Genomic DNA, 4,850 nt, shown 5'->3' on the forward strand with positions numbered 1-4,850 from the left:
GAGAAGATATTTGCAAAGTATGTACAGCAGCCCCCCCTTATCCTCAGTGGGTACATTCCAAGACTCTCAATGGATGTCTGAAATTGAAGAAAGTACCAAGCCCTATATACACTATATTTTTTCCTATACATACATACCGATAACAAGGTTTAATTTATAAATTAGGTGCAGTAAGAGATTAGCAATAACTAATAATAAAATAGAACAATTATAACAATATACTTTAATAAAAGTTATGTAAATGTGGTCTCTCCCTTTCTCTCTCAGGATATCTTCATGTGCCATCCTTACCGTTCTTGTGATGGTGAGCACAATGACACAATACGGATGTGATGAGATGAAGTGAGGTGGATGATGTAGTGTTAAGCTGTGATGTAGCATTAAGCTACTATTGACCTTCTGTATTCTGCATCTGTGTAACCATCCCTTGCAGTGAATGGCTTGGAGTCACTTTTCAGGGGATCTTTTGCTGACGTCTTCTAGTAGGCTCAGTGCTTTGTGGCACCACAATCAGGACACATTTCTGTCCATGTCTTCACAAATATATAATGCCTTTTCCTTCTTTTTTTTTTTTTTTTTTTTTTTTTTGAGATAGAGTCTCACTCTGTTGCCCAGGCTGGAGTGTAGTGGTGCGATCTCGGCTCACTGCAAGCTCCACCTCCCGGGTTCACGCCATTCCCCTGCCTCAGCCTTCCGAGTAGCTGGGACTACAGGCGCACGCCACGACGCCTGGCTAATTGTTTTTGTATTTTTAGTAGAGACGGGATTTCACCATGTTAGCCAGGATGGTCCCGATCTCCTGACCTTTGGGAGGCCCACCTCGGCCTCCCAAAGTGCTGGGATTAGAGGAGTGAGCCACCGCGCCCAGCCTCTTCCATTTTATTTTTTTTGCAATTGTTATTTAGTTTTTATTTCATAATCATAAACTTAACTCTGAAATCCAGCTAGGCATGGAGGAGAATAAGGCAAACATGGAACCCAAAGGGAACTGAGAGATAGCACAAAGATTAGAGGCTACTGTGAGCAAATGAGGTGGAGGGTGCTCTCCTGAGCTACAAAAGGAATGATCTGGTGGTTAAGATAAAACACAAGTCAAACTTATTAGAGTTGTCCACAGTCGGCAATGGTGATCTTCTTGCTGGTCTTGCCGTTCCTGGACCCAAAGCGTTCCATGGCCTCCACAATATTCATGCCTTCTTTCACTTTGCCAAGGACCACCTGCTTGCCATCCAACCACTCAGTCTTGGCAGTGCAGTTGCAAAACTGGCAACCATTTGTGTTGGGTCCAGCATTTGCCATGGACAAGATGCCAGGACCTGTATGCTTCAGAATGAAGTTCTCATCATCAAATTTCTCCCCATAGATGGAATTGCCACCAGTGCCATTATGGTGTGTGAAGTCACCACCCTGACACATAAACCCTGGAATAATTCTGTGAAAGCAGGAACTCTTAAAACCAAACCCTTTCTCTCCAGTGCTCAGAGCAGAAAGTTTTCTGCTGTCTTTGGAAACTTGTCTGCAAACAGCTCGAAGGAGATGTGGCCCAAGGGCTCGCTGTTGATGGTGATGTCAAAGAACACGGTGGGGTTGACCATGGCTGGGCATATATATACTATAATATATGTGACATGGCATGACAGGGCTCCTGGCGGCATCGGAATCTGTGGTATGAGGTTTCTTTTAGGGGTAGTGAAATGTTCTGACATTAATAGTGATGGTTGTACAACTCTGAATATTCTAAAAGCCACTCAGTTGTATACTTTAAAAGGGGGGATTTTATGGTATACGAACTATATCTTGATAAAACTGTTGTTTTTAAAAAAAAAGTCCAAATGTTTAATTCCATCATTCTTTGTTAATCAAGAACTCTGATTATGGATTGGTTTTCACAGAAGCTGTGGTTCTCTCCCCAAAAGTCTGCATACTCCTCTTTGTTTGGGCAAAGCTTGCCCATTCCTCAAAGTTCAGTTCAAGTCTTGCCTCTAACACAAAGCAGCCCTAGTTTCCCCAACCGTGCTAGTCTTTTCTTTCTATATTCAGTTTGTTTTTTTTTTTTTTTTTTTTTTGAGACGGAGTCTGGCTCTGTCGCCCAGGCTGGAGTGCAGTGGCGTGATCTCAGCTCACTGCAAGCTCCACCTCCCGGGTTCACGCCATTCTCCTGCCTCAGCCTCCTGAGTAGCTGGGACTACAGGCGCCCGCCACTACACCCGGCTAATTTTTTGTATTTTTAGTAGAGACAGGGTTTCATCATGTTAGCCAGGATGGTCTTGACCTCCTGACCTCGTGATCGGCCCGCCTCGGCCTCCCAAAGTGCTGAGATTACAGGCGTGAGCCACTGCGCCCGGCTCTATATTCAGTTTTAACTGTCTGCATTTTCACGTGGGCACCAAAAGCACATGGAGGAGAAACGGCACTGGCCTACAGTGGAAAAATGGCCACATTAACAAGCCTTATGACCTGTGCAAAATAACCTCAAAGAGCCTCAGTTTCCTCATGTGTACGATGGCTATGAAGATCTTTACCTGTCCTCCCTCTTAAGGTTGTGGGGAGATGACAGATCCTTTTTGAGCTGTAAAGCACCACAGAAAAAAAAAAGGTGCTATTAATACTGTTAGAATCATCAGTTACCATTCCTTATATGCAAGGCGCTGAGTTAAGAGAGAAGGGTATTAACTGCCTTTAACGTAAAAATTGAGCTGAAGAGGAAATTAGTTCTCCAAGCCTGAGTGCTGAAGTCTGGTGTAAATAGTGGATATTAAGGGAGGAAGATAGTTCCTACCAGCAGGAAAGAACAGGCAAGACAGCTTCACATGGAGGAATGCAGGGCTTAGCTTCAGAGAATCAGAGGGTTAGGGCCTCCAGGCAGGGAGCTTGAATCAAAAGTGGATGTGGGAGGAACCGGGATGCTTGGAGGTGAGAATGGTTTGTTTAGACCAGCGCTGTCTAGTGGACCTTTCGGTTAAGATGTGTATTAGTCTGTTTTCTCACTGCTATGAAGAACCACCTTAGACAGGGTAATTTATAAAGAAAAGAGGTTTAGACCGGGTGCGGTGGCTCACGCCTGTAATCCCAGCACTTTGGGAGGCCGAGGAGGGCAGATTACCTGAGGTCAGGAGTTGGAGACCAGCCTGGCCAACATGGTGAAACCCTGTCTCTACTAAAGATACAAAAAATTAGCCGGGTGTGGTGGCGCACCTGTAACCCCAGCTATTCGGGAGACTGAAGCAGGAGAATCACTTGAACCTGGGAGGCGGAGGTTGCAGTGAGCCGAGATTGTGCCATTGCACTCCAGCCTAGGAAACAAGAGTGAAACTCCGTCTCAAAAAAAAAAAACAAAAAACAGAAAACAAACAAACAAAAAACAACCATTGGATCTTGTAAGAACTCCCTCACTATTACGAGAACAGCAAGGGGGAAGTCCGCCCCCATGATTCAATTACTTCCCAACAGATCCCTCCCTCGACACGTGGGGATTACAATTCGAGATGAGATTTGAGTGGGGACACAAAGCCAAGCCATATCATGATGGAAATGTCTGTCTAACATAAATATAATGAGAGCTGCATATATAATTTTATATTTTCTAGTAGCCATATTAGAAAAAGTGAAAAAAGGTGTAATATTCATTTTAATATATTTTACTTAACCCAATATATCCAAAATAGTACCATTTTAACATGTAATCAATATCAAAATTATTATTTCTTTAACCCCTCCACCCCCTTTTTTAAGAGATGCGGTCTTTCCCTGTCGCCCATGCTGGAGTGCAGTGGTGTGATCACAGCTCACTGTAGCTTCCAACTTCTGGGCTCCAGTAATCCTCTCACCTCAGCCTCCTGCATAGCTGGGACTACAAGGGTGCAGCCACCCCACACACAGCTCAAAAATTATTAATGAGATATTTTACCTTCTTGTATGTGCCAAGTCTTAAAATCTGGTGTGTATTTTACACATCTCAATTCAGAGGCTCAATTTTCAACAAGAGTGAAATGTAGTCTTACTAAAGCAATAAAGTTGTGTTTAATATAAAAGCATTTACACTGCTTCCATTTAAAAATTTTATATTAATTAAAATTAAGGCCAGGCGCAGTGGCTCACACCTGTAATCACAGCACTTTGGGAGATCAAGGCTGGCAGATCACTTGAGGTCAGGAGTTCGAGACCAGCCTGGCCAATATGGTGAAACCTGTCTCTATCAAAAAAATACTAAAATTAGCTGAGTGTGATGATGGGTGTCTGTAGTTCCAGCTACTCGGGAGACTGAGATGGGAGAATTGTTTGAGCCTGGGAGTCGTAGGTTGCAGTGAGCTGAGATCGCACCACTGCACCCATACTGGGTGACAGAATGAGACCTTGTCTCAAAAAAAAAGTTAAGTAAAATTAAAATTTAGTTCCTAAGTCACACTGGCCGTATTTCAGACGTTAAGTAGCCACAAGTGCTGGCTGCTCAGTGCAGACCTGGGGTTAAGATCCTGTGGTAGGTTTTGAGACTGAAGCTGAAGGCAGTTTCTCTATCCATACCTCCAGCCCAGGCCTCCCTGGGCTCCTGGCTCACACCCAACTGCCTTCAGACACATCTGTCTGGGGTCTGGATTATGACCGTGATGATGCCAACGAGGGTGATGAAGAGCCCGAGACCTCAGGAGGTCACCCTGCCATGGAAATGCAGAATCCTAACTTTGCAAAGTACTTTAAGGCTCACCTAGGGATGGTTACCTCCAGCTGGGATCCTGGACCCCTGGGGGTCTGTATTAGTCCATTTTCATACTGCTATGAAGAAATACCTGAGACTGGGTAATTTATAAAGAAAAAAAGGTTTAATGAGCTCACAGTTCCACATGGCTGGGGAG

General features: G+C 44.2%; 1 pseudogene; it reads right to left on the reverse strand.

The window, feature by feature from the left end:
- Positions 1-1,101: 1,101 nt before the first annotated feature.
- Positions 1,102-1,595, reverse strand: LOC115831518 (annotated as a pseudogene).
- Between the last annotated feature and the right edge of the window lie 3,255 nt (positions 1,596-4,850).

This window comes from Nomascus leucogenys, chromosome 19 (genome assembly GCF_006542625.1).
Source record: "Nomascus leucogenys isolate Asia chromosome 19, Asia_NLE_v1, whole genome shotgun sequence".
Lineage (NCBI taxonomy): Eukaryota > Metazoa > Chordata > Mammalia > Primates > Hylobatidae > Nomascus > Nomascus leucogenys.